The sequence below is a fragment of the Scyliorhinus torazame genome, chromosome 17 (assembly GCF_047496885.1).
Source record: "Scyliorhinus torazame isolate Kashiwa2021f chromosome 17, sScyTor2.1, whole genome shotgun sequence".
NCBI classification, from domain to species: Eukaryota; Metazoa; Chordata; class Chondrichthyes; order Carcharhiniformes; family Scyliorhinidae; genus Scyliorhinus; species Scyliorhinus torazame.
Window position 1 is genome coordinate 84,012,684 of NC_092723.1, and position 16,766 is coordinate 84,029,449.

General features: G+C 51.7%; 3 non-coding genes across 3 annotated transcripts; all 3 read left to right on the forward strand.

The window, feature by feature from the left end:
- Positions 1–611: 611 nt before the first annotated feature.
- Positions 612–802, forward strand: LOC140394625 (U2 spliceosomal RNA). Its single transcript, XR_011935934.1, has one exon. It is a non-coding gene; the product is annotated as a U2 spliceosomal RNA (small nuclear RNA).
- A 5,889-nt stretch (positions 803–6,691) lies between these two features.
- LOC140394681 (U2 spliceosomal RNA) lies at positions 6,692–6,874 on the forward strand. Its single transcript, XR_011935965.1, has one exon. It is a non-coding gene; the product is annotated as a U2 spliceosomal RNA (small nuclear RNA).
- Positions 6,875–12,763: 5,889 nt separating this feature from the next.
- LOC140394694 (U2 spliceosomal RNA) lies at positions 12,764–12,948 on the forward strand. Its single transcript, XR_011935977.1, has one exon. It is a non-coding gene; the product is annotated as a U2 spliceosomal RNA (small nuclear RNA).
- The last annotated feature ends 3,818 nt before the right edge of the window (positions 12,949–16,766 follow it).

Sequence of the window (16,766 nt, forward strand, 5' to 3'; positions counted from 1 at the left end):
GGCCTCGTTTAACAAGCCAAAACCAGTATCACATGAGTGAGACTTGGGCTAGCAGAATGCCTTTCATGATACAGCCTTTGGACGTGAGGAGAAATCTTTTTGCGCAGCCCGAGTGGTTAGAATCTGCAATGCACTGCCTGAGAGCAGTTTCAAGCCTGCCTTTCAAAAGACAAGGGAATTATTATCTGAAGGGAAAATATTTGCAGGGCTACGGGGAAAAGGCAGGGCGAGTGGCACCAGGCGAGTTGGTTGCTGCTGCTGCATTCTCACCGGCAAGACTTGCAAGTGTTTTCAAAAGCTTGCTCCGCAGCAGCCGCCTGTGACAGTGACGTGGGTGAGGATAGGCACACCCCTCTCCCATCTGATTGGGAGAGTCACCATCTGGTGGCGTACTGGTCATCTACATAACTGTCATGCAGTCTGAGTGCAAAAGGGGAAAAGAGGCAAGTTCTGTCAATGAATCTTCTGTTCCAATGAGAAAGGCCAGGAGCAATATGCCAAGAGTGAAAGTGTCAGTGCTTAACTTACATCGAAAAGTCTTTGAATGCGCTCAGCCTGCTGTAAAAGAGGGAAGGCATATGGGACTTGGGCAATACAAGAGCGGCGCCGGCATCGCTTCTCGGCCTTTTGGCTAAGATCAAGTGTAGTATCTGTTCTTATCAGTTTAATATCTGATACGTCCCTTATCTGGGGACCATATATTAAATTGATTTTTGGAGCAGGGAGATGGAATAGGGGCTTGCTCCGTCCACTCCACGCATCGACCTGGTATTGCAGTATCTCCAGGAACGGTGCACACCACCCCTTTATGGGGAATTTCAAAGTCAAAAAACAGCTCAAACACATACAAATATACACTTTATTCACATTTCTTTCATCACACAACAAAACGCTTCGTCAAGTGGCTGCTGCTACTCAGCTTCTACGGGGTGTGATGAAGGATGACGAAAGGCCTCATCTTACAAGCACAAGGGGGAAAGCAAACAAATTCAAAATTGACCACCCATTTCACTGCAAAATCCTACCAACTGTCCTGGCTTGACACAATTCACACCTCTCAAACCTGGGGTTACCCCATCTCTGGATCTGTAAAGATTTAATCACCTGCTAATGCTCGCATTCCAAGCATTGTCTGGCATCTTTGAATCTGTCCATATATATGTTTCTGGAGCATACCTCTTCATTCACCTGAGGAAGGAGCAGCGCTCCGAAAGCTAGTGACATCGAAACAAACCTGTTGGACTTTAACCTGGTGTTGTAAGACTTCGTACTGTGCTCACCCCAGTCCAACGCCGGCATCTCCACATCATTTCACTGTTGAATGTGGATTACTCCGCTTCTCGGCCTTTTGGCTAAGATCAAGTGTAGTCTCATTTGATCGAGAGAAGCTGAGGATTTCCATGTCGATCGTGGATTGGAGAACTCGGAGGGATTGAAGTCGTCAAAGAAGAAACGTTTGGAGCTTGGCTGCTATTGGTGGATCTACATGCTGGCCTAAACCTCGGGTTTAGGCCTAACGCCGATACAGTTTCACACCCAACGTACGAGCTATGGATGCAGCTGCATCCCGACCACCAGGCTGGGGCGTGCGAAACACTGTCCGAGTCACAGTGAAGAAAACGGATGGAGAGTCACCTTTGGACCGGAAACACTTCGTGAAGAAGGTGCTGCTCGAGTGCTGTGGGTTTAAAGCAACAGAGATCTTCTGCTTGCAAAACTTCCCCAAGAATGGTTTCTTTGATGTCACCTTCAAGAGCGTCGCAGCGTGCATCAAATTCTTGAACGTCTTCAAGGAAAAAGGTAACCAGAGTCCCTTGTCGATCCTGACTGCGGAACCTCTGTTTACGCTACCGGCACAGCGAAATCGGGTTGTTACACTGCACACGTACAACCCCCACGTCCCTGTATCTGATGTGCTCACGTTCCTCGCCAGGTACGCTGAGCTGAAAAGTGACAGCGTGCAAGTGAAAGACACCTTCGGCATCTGGACAAGTGAGCACCAGGTCAAGGTGACCCTAAGAACGGACAGCAACGGAGCCATCCTGCATCCCCCCTCCAATTTCGCTATTGGAGTAAATCGTGGCTACCTCTACTACGTGGGACAGCCACGTGTATGCCACACCTGTGGCAAAACGGGGCATGTTGCCGCAAACTGCAGTGTGACCTTCTGCAAGAACTGCAGGCAGGAGGGACACATGACTAAGGACTGCAAAGAAGACAAGTGCTGCAACCTGTGTGGGGAGGCCGGCCATCTTTACAGGGCCTGCCCGAAACGCGGGGCGACATACGCTGAAATCATCAGCAGCGGAGTTAAAAAGGCGACCAGAGAGGAGGTGCATACACCCTCCACCGAAAAAGACACCACGGCTCAGAATGAGGAAAAGCAACAAAAGGGCCCCCAACAAAAAGAAGAGGCCCCAGCACCTCCTGACAACCCAACCCCAGCCCCATCTGATGAGGAACACTCAATGGAAGAGGAAGAGGATGGGACAAAGAATAAAGAGCCCTGGGAAACAGTGAACAGGGACAAACGAAAGCGGAAACAAAAAAACAAACTGAAGAACCCCCCGAGGGGTAGTGGCAAAAAGCGACACCTCTCAGCCGGCGCACTTAGCGCCGACACCTCATCCGATGAGGGAAAACAGGACAAGAATCGGCCTCAAATAAAGAGGCAAAGCACCAACGTGGAACGGAAGGCACAGACCCCCCAGACCACCGACCGGGAAGGAAACAAGGTCACAGACCAACCCCCGATAGTAACGAGCAGCAACAACCCAGGTGAAGACCGGCCTGCAACCCCAACACCTACTGACTGCCATGACGAACGCCAGGGCTACATCACCCCCCCAATGCATCTGCATCAAAATCACGGGGCCAGTATGGACCAGAACAGCTTTCTCAGCCCTGCAACTGTGCTAAAGTTTGCGAGCACCACCGGCATGCTGGGGAACATCGAACAGCTGGAACAGCCAACTGTATAGACTCTGGACTCTTGAGACTGGTAAATCTACCTTTTTATAATGGGTTTAAAAATTGCATCCATAAATGTGCGAAGCATCAAAGATACTTCGCGGTGTGTAGCCACACTCAACTATTTGGCAAATGTAAAAGCTGACCTACTGTTCCTGCAGGAGTGCGGAATTCCGCACCTCAGCAACTACAGGCGCTGGTCGAGCTGGTGGTCCCACGGGCCATCCATCTGGTCAGGAGGAAACGACTGTCGTTCCTCCGGCCTGGGTATTCTGCTGCGGGGAGGCAACTTCACCATCTCCGACGTTAAGGAGGTGGTGGGCGGACGCCTCCTCGTAGCAGACGTGAAATACAAAAACACCCCTCTCAGACTGATTAATGTGTACGCCCCGGCCGTAAAAAGTGAGCGGCTGGCAGTCCTTCAGCAACTCCCACTGCTGTTGGCCACCTCCAAGCCGGTCATCCTGGGTGGTGACTTCAACTGCATCATCGATGCGGCTGGACGATCCAGCAAAGCCGACAGCAAACTAGACGCTACGTCCAGACTCCTGGTGGAAACGGTAAAAGACGCCAAGCTGCTCGACGTCTGCAGCAACCCTGCAGACGGCGCGCAGCGTAGATACACATGGTCACGGCCAGACGGGTCCGTCCGCTCCAGGATAGACTTCTTTTTTGTGTCCCGAGCTTTCACGGTCAGGTCCACCGACGTAACGCCGGTGTTCTTCTCTGACCACTGCCTCCTACTGGCCGACTGCCACCTGCAGGAAGACCAGGGGGTAGGCAGGGGGACGTGGAAGCTAAATGTAAAACTGCTGACTCCTGAGAACATCGAGGAACTCAGGAGGGATTACAAAGGTTGGAGAACCGTGAAACCCCTCTTTGAGGCCCCACATCTCTGGTGGGAAGCAATCAAGGGGAATATCAAGAGGTTTTTCATCCTCAAGGGCGTTCAAAAGGTGAGAGAGAGACGAGGGGTCATGTCCAGGCTCCAGAAAAGTATGCAAAATTTGCTCCAGCTGCAGTCGATGGGGGTGGATGTCAAGGAGGATCTCCAAGAGGTGAAGAGCCAGCAAGCCTCGCTCTACACCTCGGAGGCCTCCAAGGTTATCTTCCGTTCCAGAGTCCGCTCCGTGGAGCAGGACGAAAAGTGCTCACGCTTCTTCTTCCAAAAGGTGCACAGAGAGACCTCTGTGATCAGCAGCCTGAAGGAAGAAGATGGCTCTGAAAAGTCATCGCAGTCTGACATCCTGAGGATCAGCCAATCCTTTTATGCCGGACTGTATGACCTGAAGCCAACAGATAGCACTGTTTCCCAGACCTTCCTGTCGACTATCACGGAGGTCATAGGCGACAGCGAGCTGGAAAACCTGGACAAACCACTAACTCTGGACGAGCTGACAAAGGCCGTCAAGTCCTTCGAGACGAGTAAAACTCCCGGAAGCGACGGCTTACCGGTTGAGTTGTACTCGGCTCTGTGGGACTGGATGGGCCCAGACCTGCTGGAAGTGTACGAGAGTATGCTTCTGGAAGGCAGCATGTCAGAGTCCATGAGGAAAGGCATCATCACCCTCATCTACAAGCAGAAGGGGGAAAGGGAAGAAATTCGAAATTGGCGACCCATTTCACTGTTGAATGTGGATTACAAAATTCTAGCAAAGGTCATCGCCAATCGGGTCAGGTCTGCTCTGGAGTCGGTGATCCACCCTGACCAGACCTGTGCTGTACCCGGCAGGAAGATCTCTGATAGCCTCGCGCTACTCAGGGATACGATCGCCTACGTGCAGGACAGGAGGGTGGACACTTGCCTCATCAGCCTTGACCAGGAGAGGGCTTTTGACAGAATATCGCACACCTACATGATGGATGTGCTCTCCAAAATGGGGTTTGGGGAGGGAATTCGCAATTGGATCAAACTGCTCTACACAAACATCTATAGCGCAGTCTCAATCAATGGGTGGGAATCAGAAAAGTTCCAGATCAGATCTGGAGTCAGGCAGGGCTGCCCTCTCTCCTCTGCCCTTTTTGTGTGCTGCATAGAACCTTTTGCCGAGTCCATCAGGAGGGATCCGGGTATAAGAGGAGTGACGATCCCAGGCAGTGGAGGCATGCAAGTCAAGGCCTCCCTGTACATGGACGACGTTGCCGTCTTCTGCTCGGATCCTGCGTCTGTACGCAGGCTCTTAACCACCTGCGACCAGTTTGAACTGGCCTCTGGAGCCAAGGTAAACCGGGGCAAGAGCGAGGCCATGTTCTTTGGGAACTGGGCCGACCGGTCCTTTGTCCCCTTCACTGTCAGGTCAGATTACCTGAAGGTGCTGGGGATATGGTTCGGAGCTGCTGGGGCGTGCACCAAAAACTGGGAGGAGCGCATCGGAAAGGTAAGACAGAAACTGGGCTGGTGGGAGCAACGCTCCCTCTCCATTGCGGGCAAAACCCTGGTCATCAGGTGTGAGGTACTCTCGGTGCTACTGTACGTGGCGCAGGTCTGGCCCATAACCCGACCCTACGCCACAGCAGTCACCCGGGCCATCTTCAAATTTATCTGGCGATCCAAGATGGACCGTGTCCGAAGGGACACCATGTACAAACCTCTGGAGAAGGGAGGGCGGAACGTACCCAACGCCTCCCTCATCCTGTTGGCCACCTTTGTGTCCAGCTGCATCAAGCTGTGCGTGGACCCCCAGTATGCAAACACCAAGTGTCACTACATACTGAGGTTCTACCTGTCCCCGGTGTTGCGAAGGATGGGCCTGGCCTCATTGCCGCGGAACGCTCCAAGTAGTTGGACCGTACCGTACCACCTGTCCTTTGTGGAAAAGTTTTTGAAGGAAAACACCTTTGACCACAAGGCAATGAAGCAGTGGTCAGCATGTAATGTCCTCGAGGCCCTCAGGGAAAAGGAGACCGTGGAGGACGTTGGATGGTTCCCTGAGCAGACTGCCAGAGTCATCTGGCAGAACGCCTCATCACCAGAACTTTCAAACAAGCACCAAGACCTAGCTTGGCTGGTGGTGAGAAAGGCCCTCCCTGTCAGATTCTTCATGCACACCCGAAGGCTCTGCACCAATGCACGCTGCCCTCGGAGTGGCTGTGGGGGAAATGAGACGGTCACACACCTCCTTGTGGAATGTGCCTTTGCAAAGAAGGTCTGGAGAGAGATGCAGTGGTATTTGTCAAGGTTTATCCCAAACAGATCTGTGACACAGGACTCTGTGCTCTACGGACTGTTTCCAGGGACACACACCGAGACAAATATCAACTGCTGCTGGAAGGTCATCAACTCGGTAAAAGACGCTCTTTGGTCTGCCCGAAACTTGCTGATCTTCCAGTGCAAAGAATTGTCCTCGACCGAGTGTTGCAGACTGGCACATTCCAAGGTCCAGGACTACGTGCTGAGGGACGCACTCAAGCTTGGGGCAGCTGCCGCCAAGGCGCAATGGGGAAAGACCACTGTGTAAGGTCCTTCCAGCAAATGTACACCGAGGGGCGCGTAACAGTGTAAAGCCCCTCGGTCTGGGCAACCAACACTCCAATGTATAAAACAAACATGACAATGTAAATAATTTAAGAAGGAATTGTAATGTAAAGAGTGATATGTGTATGACAATATCAAAATTGAATGAAAGAAAGTCAAGGCAACATGTAACCCTGCCGGAAATGTACAGTCAAGACAATTTGAAATGTTTCTGTAATGCTCATGATAAATTTTTATGAATAAAGTATATTTTTTTGAAAAAAAAAAAAAAAAAAATCTGTTCTTATCAGTTTAATATCTGATACGTCCCTTATCTGGGGACCATATATTAAATTGATTTTTGGAGCAGGGAGATGGAATAGGGGCTTGCTCCGTCCACTCCACGCATCGACCTGGTATTGCAGTATCTCCAGGAACGGTGCACACCACCCCTTTATGGGGAATTTCAAAGTCAAAAAACAGCTCAAACACATACAAATATACACTTTATTCACATTTCTTTCATCACACAACAAAACGCTTCGTCAAGTGGCTGCTGCTACTCAGCTTCTACGGGGTGTGATGAAGGATGACGAAAGGCCTCATCTTACAAGCACAAGGGGGAAAGCAAACAAATTCAAAATTGACCACCCATTTCACTGCAAAATCCTACCAACTGTCCTGGCTTGACACAATTCACACCTCTCAAACCTGGGGTTACCCCATCTCTGGATCTGTAAAGATTTAATCACCTGCTAATGCTCGCATTCCAAGCATTGTCTGGCATCTTTGAATCTGTCCATATATATGTTTCTGGAGCATACCTCTTCATTCACCTGAGGAAGGAGCAGCGCTCCGAAAGCTAGTGACATCGAAACAAACCTGTTGGACTTTAACCTGGTGTTGTAAGACTTCGTACTGTGCTCACCCCAGTCCAACGCCGGCATCTCCACATCATTTCACTGTTGAATGTGGATTACTCCGCTTCTCGGCCTTTTGGCTAAGATCAAGTGTAGTCTCATTTGATCGAGAGAAGCTGAGGATTTCCATGTCGATCGTGGATTGGAGAACTCGGAGGGATTGAAGTCGTCAAAGAAGAAACGTTTGGAGCTTGGCTGCTATTGGTGGATCTACATGCTGGCCTAAACCTCGGGTTTAGGCCTAACGCCGATACAGTTTCACACCCAACGTACGAGCTATGGATGCAGCTGCATCCCGACCACCAGGCTGGGGCGTGCGAAACACTGTCCGAGTCACAGTGAAGAAAACGGATGGAGAGTCACCTTTGGACCGGAAACACTTCGTGAAGAAGGTGCTGCTCGAGTGCTGTGGGTTTAAAGCAACAGAGATCTTCTGCTTGCAAAACTTCCCCAAGAATGGTTTCTTTGATGTCACCTTCAAGAGCGTCGCAGCGTGCATCAAATTCTTGAACGTCTTCAAGGAAAAAGGTAACCAGAGTCCCTTGTCGATCCTGACTGCGGAACCTCTGTTTACGCTACCGGCACAGCGAAATCGGGTTGTTACACTGCACACGTACAACCCCCACGTCCCTGTATCTGATGTGCTCACGTTCCTCGCCAGGTACGCTGAGCTGAAAAGTGACAGCGTGCAAGTGAAAGACACCTTCGGCATCTGGACAAGTGAGCACCAGGTCAAGGTGACCCTAAGAACGGACAGCAACGGAGCCATCCTGCATCCCCCCTCCAATTTCGCTATTGGAGTAAATCGTGGCTACCTCTACTACGTGGGACAGCCACGTGTATGCCACACCTGTGGCAAAACGGGGCATGTTGCCGCAAACTGCAGTGTGACCTTCTGCAAGAACTGCAGGCAGGAGGGACACATGACTAAGGACTGCAAAGAAGACAAGTGCTGCAACCTGTGTGGGGAGGCCGGCCATCTTTACAGGGCCTGCCCGAAACGCGGGGCGACATACGCTGAAATCATCAGCAGCGGAGTTAAAAAGGCGACCAGAGAGGAGGTGCATACACCCTCCACCGAAAAAGACACCACGGCTCAGAATGAGGAAAAGCAACAAAAGGGCCCCCAACAAAAAGAAGAGGCCCCAGCACCTCCTGACAACCCAACCCCAGCCCCATCTGATGAGGAACACTCAATGGAAGAGGAAGAGGATGGGACAAAGAATAAAGAGCCCTGGGAAACCGTGAACAGGGACAAACGTAAGAGGAAACAAAAAAACAAACTGAAGAACCCCCCGAGGGGTAGTGGCAAAAAGCGACACCTCTCAGCCGGCGCACTTAGCGCCGACACCTCATCCGATGAGGGAAAACAGGACAAGAATCGGCCTCAAATAAAGAGGCAAAGCACCAACGTGGAACGGAAGGCACAGACCCCCCAGACCACCGACCGGGAAGGAAACAAGGTCACAGACCAACCCCCGATAGTAACGAGCAGCAACAACCCAGGTGAAGACCGGCCTGCAACCCCAACACCTACTGACTGCCATGACGAACGCCAGGGCTACATCACCCCCCCAATGCATCTGCATCAAAATCACGGGGCCAGTACGGACCAGAACAGCTTTCTCAGCCCTGCAACTGTGCTAAAGTTTGCGAGCACCACCGGCATGCTGGGGAACATCGAACAGCTGGAACAGCCAACTGTATAGACTCTGGACTCTTGAGACTGGTAAATCTATCTTTTTTATAATGGGTTTAAAAATTGCATCCATAAATGTGCGAAGCATCAAAGATACTTCACGGTGTGTAGCCACACTCAACTATTTGGCAAATGTAAAAGCTGACCTACTGTTCCTGCAGGAGTGCGGAATTCCGCACCTCAGCAACTACAGGCGCTGGTCGAGCTGGTGGTCCCACGGGCCATCCATCTGGTCAGGAGGAAACGACTGCCGCTCCTCCGGCCTGGGTATTCTGCTGCGGGGAGGCAACTTCACCATCTCCGACGTTAAGGAGGTGGTGGGCGGGCGCCTCCTCGTAGCAGACGTGAAATACAAGAACACCCCTCTCAGACTTATTAATGTGTACGCCCCGGCCGTAAAAAGTGAGCGGCTGGCAGTTCTTCAGCAACTCCCACTGCTGTTGGCCACCTCCAAGCCGGTCATCCTGGGTGGTGACTTCAACTGCATCATCGATGAGGCTGGACGATCCAGCAAAGCCGACAGCAAACTAGACGCTACGTCCAGACTCCTGATGGAAACGGTAAAAGACGCCAAGCTGCTCGACGTCTGCAGCAACCCTGCAGACGGCGCGCAGCGTAGATACACATGGTCACGGCCAGACGGGTCCGTCCGCTCCAGGATAGACTTCTTTTTTGTGTCCCGAGCTTTCACGGTCAGGTCCACCGACGTAACGCCGGTGTTCTTCTCTGACCACTGCCTCCTACTGGCCGACTGCCACCTGCAGGAAGACCAGGGGGTAGGCAGGGGGACGTGGAAGCTAAATGTAAAACTGCTGACCCCTGAGAACATCGAGGAACTCAGGAGGGATTACAAAGGTTGGAGAACCGTGAAACCCCTCTTTGAGGCCCCTCATCTCTGGTGGGAAGCAATCAAGGGGAATATCAAGAGGTTTTTCATCCTCAAGGGCGTTCAAAAGGTGAGAGAAAGACGAGGGATCATGTCCAGGCTCCAGAAAAGTATGCAAAATTTGCTCCAGCTGCAGTCGATGGGGGTGGATGTCAAGGAGGATCTCCAAGAGGTGAAGAGCCAGCAAGCCTCGCTCTACACCTCGGAGGCCTCCAAGGTTATCTTCCGCTCCAGAGTCCGCTCCGTGGAGCAGGACGAAAAGTGCTCACGCTTCTTCTTCCAAAAGGTGCACAGAGAGACCTCTGTGATCAGCAGCCTGAAGGAAGAAGATGGCTCTGAAAAGTCATCGCAGTCTGACATCCTGAGGATCAGCCAATCCTTTTATGCCGGACTGTATGACCTGAAGCCAACAGATAGCACTGTTTCCCAGACCTTCCTGTCGACTATCACGGAGGTCATAGGCGACAGCGAGCTGGAAAACCTGGACAAACCACTAACTCTGGACGAGCTGACAAAGGCCGCCAAGTCCTTCGAGACGAGTAAAACTCCCGGAAGCGACGGCTTACCGGTTGAGTTGTATTCGGCTCTGTGGGACTGGATGGGCCCAGACCTGCTGGAAGTGTACGAGAGTATGCTTCTGGAGGGCAGCATGTCAGAGTCCATGAGGAAAGGCATCATCACCCTCATCTACAAACAGAAGGGGGAAAGGGAAGAAATTCGAAATTGGCGACCCATTTCACTGTTGAATGTGGACTACAAAATTCTAGCAAAGGTCATCGCCAATCGGGTCAGGTCTGCTCTGGAGTCGGTGATCCACCCTGACCAGACCTGTGCTGTACCCGGCAGGAAGATCTCTGATAGCCTCGCGCTACTCAGGGATACGATCGCCTACGTGCAGGACAGGGGGGTGGACACTTGCCTCATCAGCCTTGACCAGGAGAAGGCTTTTGACAGAATATCGCACACCTACATGATGGATGTGCTCTCCAAAATGGGGTTTGGGGAGGGAATTCGCAATTGGATCAAACTGCTCTACACAAACATCTATAGCGCAGTCTCAATCAATGGGTGGGAATCAGAAAAGTTCCAGATCAGATCTGGAGTCAGGCAGGGCTGCCCTCTCTCCTCTGCCCTTTTTGTGTGCTGCATAGAACCTTTTGCCGAGTCCATCAGGAGGGATCCGGGTATAAGAGGAGTGACGATCCCAGGCAGTGGAGGCATGCAAGTCAAGGCCTCCCTGTACATGGACGACGTTGCCGTCTTCTGCTCGGATCCTGCGTCTGTACGCAGGCTCTTAACCACCTGCGACCAGTTTGAACTGGCCTCTGGAGCCAAGGTAAACCGGGGCAAGAGCGAGGCCATGTTCTTTGGGAACTGGGCCGACCGGTCCTTTGTCCCCTTCACTGTCAGGTCAGATTACCTGAAGGTGCTGGGGATATGGTTCGGAGCTGCTGGGGCGTGCACCAAAAACTGGGAGGAGCGCATAGGAAAGGTAAGACAGAAACTGGGCTGGTGGGAGCAACGCTCCCTCTCCATTGCGGGCAAAACCCTGGTCATCAGGTGTGAGGTACTCTCGGTGCTACTGTACGTGGCGCAGGTCTGGCCCATAACCCGACCCTACGCCACAGCAGTCACCCGGGCCATCTTCAAATTTATCTGGCGATCCAAGATGGACCGTGTCCGAAGGGACACCATGTACAAACCTCTGGAGAAGGGAGGGCGGAACGTACCCAACGCCTCCCTCATCCTGTTGGCCACCTTTGTGTCCAGCTGCATCAAGCTGTGCGTGGATCCCCAGTATGCAAACACCAAGTGTCACTACATACTGAGGTTCTACCTGTCCCCGGTGTTGCGAAGGATGGGCCTGGCCTCATTGCCGCGGAACGCTCCAAGTAGTTGGACCGTACCGTACCACCTGTCCTTTGTGGAAAAGTTTTTGAAGGAAAACACCTTTGACCACAAGGCAATGAAGCAGTGGTCAGCACGTAATGTCCTCGAGGCCCTCAGGGAAAAGGAGACCGTGGAGGACGTCGGATGGTTCCCTGAGCAGACTGCCAGAGTCATCTGGCAGAACGCCTCATCACCAGAACTTTCAAACAAGCACCAAGACCTAGCTTGGCTGGTGGTGAGAAGGGCCCTCCCTGTCAGATTCTTCATGCACACCCGAAGGCTCTGCACCAATGCACGCTGCCCTCGGAGTGGCTGTGGGGGAAATGAGACGGTCACACACCTCCTTGTGGAATGTGCCTTTGCAAAGAAGGTCTGGAGAGAGATGCAGTGGTATTTGTCAAGGTTTATCCCAAACAGATCTGTGACACAGGACTCTGTGCTCTACGGACTGTTTCCAGGGACACACACCGAGACAAATATCAACTGCTGCTGGAAGGTCATCAACTCGGTAAAAGACGCTCTTTGGTCTGCCCGAAACTTGCTGATCTTCCAGTGCAAAGAATTGTCCTCGACCGAGTGTTGCAGACTGGCACATTCCAAGGTCCAGGACTACGTGCTGAGGGACGCACTCAAGCTTGGGGCAGCTGCCGCCAAGGCGCAATGGGGAAAGACCACTGTGTAAAGTCTTTCCAGCAAATGTACACCGAGGGGAGCGTAACAGTGTAAAGCCCCTCGGTCTGGGCAACCAACACTCCAATGTATAAAACAAACATGACAATGTAAATATTTAAGAAGGAATTGTAATGTAAAGAGTGATATGTGTATGACAATATCAAAATTGAATGAAAGAAAGTCAAGGCAACATGTAACCCTGCCGGAAATGTACAGTCAAGACAATTTGAAATGTTTCTGTAATGCTCATGATAAATTTTTATGAATAAAGTATATTTTTTTGAAAAAAAAAAAAAAAAAAAAATCTGTTCTTATCAGTTTAATATCTGATACGTCCCTTATCTGGGGACCATATATTAAATTGATTTTTGGAGCAGGGAGATGGAATAGGGGCTTGCTCCGTCCACTCCACGCATCGACCTGGTATTGCAGTATCTCCAGGAACGGTGCACACCACCCCTTTATGGGGAATTTCAAAGTCAAAAAACAGCTCAAACACATACAAATATACACTTTATTCACATTTCTTTCATCACACAACAAAACGCTTCGTCAAGTGGCTGCTGCTACTCAGCTTCTACGGGGTGTGATGAAGGATGACGAAAGGCCTCATCTTACAAGCACAAGGGGGAAAGCAAACAAATTCAAAATTGACCACCCATTTCACTGCAAAATCCTACCAACTGTCCTGGCTTGACACAATTCACACCTCTCAAACCTGGGGTTACCCCATCTCTGGATCTGTAAAGATTTAATCACCTGCTAATGCTCGCATTCCAAGCATTGTCTGGCATCTTTGAATCTGTCCATATATATGTTTCTGGAGCATACCTCTTCATTCACCTGAGGAAGGAGCAGCGCTCCGAAAGCTAGTGACATCGAAACAAACCTGTTGGACTTTAACCTGGTGTTGTAAGACTTCGTACTGTGCTCACCCCAGTCCAACGCCGGCATCTCCACATCATTTCACTGTTGAATGTGGATTACTCCGCTTCTCGGCCTTTTGGCTAAGATCAAGTGTAGTCTCATTTGATCGAGAGAAGCTGAGGATTTCCATGTCGATCGTGGATTGGAGAACTCGGAGGGATTGAAGTCGTCAAAAGAGGAAACGTTTGGAGCTTGGCCTCGGGTTTAGGCCTAACGCCGATACAGTTTCACACCCAACGTACGAGCTATGGATGCAGCTGCATCCCGACCACCAGGCTGGGGAGTGCGAAACAGTGAAGAAAACGGAGGGAGAGTCACCTTTGGACCGGAAACACTTCGTGAAGAGGGTGCTGCTCGAGTGTTGTGGGTTTAAAGCAACAGAGATCTTCTGCTTGCAAAACTTCCCCAAGAATGGTTTCTTTGATGTCACCTTCAAGAGCGTCGCAGCGTGCATCAAATTCTTGAACGTCTTCAAGGAAAAAGGTAACCAGAGTCCCTTGTCGATCCTAACTGCGGAGCCTCTGTTTACGCTACTGGCACAGCGAAATCGGGTTGTTACACTGCACACGTACAACCCCCACGTCCCTGTGTCTGATGTGCTCACGTTCCTCGCCAGGTACGCTGAGCTGAAAAGTGACAGCGTGCAAGTGAAAGACACCTTCGGCATCTGGACAAGTGAGCACCAGGTCAAGGTGACCCTAAGAAAGGACAACAACGGAGCCATCCTGCATCCCCCCTCCAATTTCGCTATTGGAGTAAATCGTGGCTACCTCTACTACGTGGGACAGCCACGAGTATGCCACACCTGTGGCAAAACGGGGCATGTTGCCGCAAACTGCAGTGTGACCTTCTGCAAGAACTGCAGGCAGGAGGGACACATGACTAAGGACTGCAAAGAAGACAAGTGCTGCAACCTGTGTGGGGAGGCCGGCCATCTTTACAGGGCCTGCCCGAAACGCGGGGCGACATACGCTGAAATCATCAGCAGCGGAGTTAAAAAGGCGACCAGAGAGGAGGTGCATACACCCTCCACCGAAAAAGATACCACGGCTCAGAATGAGGAAAAGCAACAAAAGGGCCCCCAACAAAAAGAAGAGGCCCCAGCACCTCCTGACAACCCAACCCCAGCCCCATCTGATGAGGAACACTCAATGGAAGAGGAAGAGGATGGGACAAAGAATAAAGAGCCCTGGGAAACAGTGAACAGGGACAAACGAAAGCGGAAACAAAAAAACAAACTGAAGAACCCCCCGAGGGGTAGTGGCAAAAAGCGACACCTCTCAGCCGGCGCACTTAGCGCCGACACCTCAGCCGATGAGGGAAAACAGGACAAGAATCGGCCTCAAATAAAGAGGCAAAGCACCAACGTGGAACGGAAGGCACAGACCCCCCAGACCACCGACCGGGAAGGAAACAAGGTCACAGACCAACCCCCGATAGTAACGAGCAGCAACAACCCAGGTGAAGACCGGCCTGCAACCCCAACACCTACTGACTGCCATGACGAACGCCAGGGCTACATCACCCCCCCAATGCATCTGCATCAAAATCACGGGGCCAGTACGGACCAGAACAGCTTTCTCAGCCCTGCAACTGTGCTAAAGTTTGCGAGCACCACCGGCATGCTGGGGAACATCCAACAGCTGGAACAGCCAACTGTATAGACTCTGGACTCTTGAGACTGGTAAATCTACCTTTTAATAATGGGTTTAAAAATTGCATCCATAAATGTGCGAAGCATCAAAGATACTTCGCGGTGTGTAGCCACACTCAACTATTTGGCAAATGTAAAAGCTGACCTACTGTTCCTGCAGGAGTGCGGAATCCCGCACCTCAGCAACTACAGGCGCTGGTCGAGCTGGTGGTCCCACGGGCCATCCATCTGGTCAGGAGGAAACGACTGCCGCTCCTCCGGCCTGGGTATTCTGCTGCGGGGAGGCAACTTCACCATCTCCGACGTTAAGGAGGTGGTGGGCGGGCGCCTCCTCGTAGCAGACGTGAAATACAAAAACACCCCTCTCAGACTTATAAATGTGTACGCCCCGGCCGTAAAAAGTGAGCGGCTGGCAGTCCTTCAGCAACTCCCACTGCTGTTGGCCACCTCCAAGCCGGTCATCCTGGGTGGTGACTTCAACTGCATCATCGATGCGGCTGGACGATCCAGCAAAGCCGACAGCAAACTGGACGCTACGTCCAGACTCCTGATGGAAACGGTAAAAGACGCCAAGCTGCTCGACGTCTGCAGCAACCCTGCAGACGGCGCGCAGCCTAGATACACATGGTCACGGCCAGACGGGTCCGTCCGCTCCAGGATAGACTTCTTTTTTGTGTCCCGAGCTTTCACGGTCAGGTCCACCGACGTAACGCCGGTGTTCTTCTCTGACCACTGCCTCCTACTGGCCGACTGCCACCTGCAGGAAGACCAGGGGGTAGGCAGGGGGACATGGAAGCTAAATGTAAAACTGCTGACCCCTGAGAACATCGAGGAACTCAGGAGGGATTACAAAGGTTGGAGAACCGTGAAACCCCTCTTTGAGGCCCCACATCTCTGGTGGGAAGCAATCAAGGGGAATATCAAGAGGTTTTTCATCCTCAAGGGCGTTCAAAAGGTAAGAGAGAGACGAGGGGTCATGTCCAGGCTCCAGAAAAGTATGCAAAATTTGCTCCAGCTGCAGTCGATGGGGGTGGATGTCAAGGAGGATCTCCAAGAGGTGAAGAGCCAGCAAGCCTCGCTCTACACCTCGGAGGCCTCCAAGGTTATCTTCCGTTCCAGAGTCCGCTCCGTGGAGCAGGACGAAAAGTGCTCACGCTTCTTCTTCCAAAAGGTGCACAGAGAGACCTCTGTGATCAGCAGCCTGAAGGAAGAAGATGGCTCTGAAAAGTCATCGCAGTCTGACATCCTGAGGATCAGCCAATCCTTTTATGCCGGACTGTATGACCTGAAGCCAACAGATAGCACTGTTTCCCAGACCTTCCTGTCGACTATCACGGAGGTCATAGGCGACAGCGAGCTGGAAAACCTGGACAAACCACAAACTCTGGACGAGCTGACAAAGGCCGCCAAGTCCTTCGAGACGAGTAAAACTCCCGGAAGCGACGGCTTACCGGTTGAGTTGTATTCGGCTCTGTGGGACTGGATGGGCCCAGACCTGCTGGAAGTGTACGAGAGTATGCTTCTGGAAGGCAGCATGTCAGAGTCCATGAGGAAAGGCATCATCACCCTCATCTACAAACAGAAGGGGGAAAGGGAAGAAATTCGAAATTGGCGACCCATTTCACTGTTGAATGTGGACTACAAAATTCTAGCAAAGGTCATCGCCAATCGGGTCAGGTCTGCTCTGGAGTCGG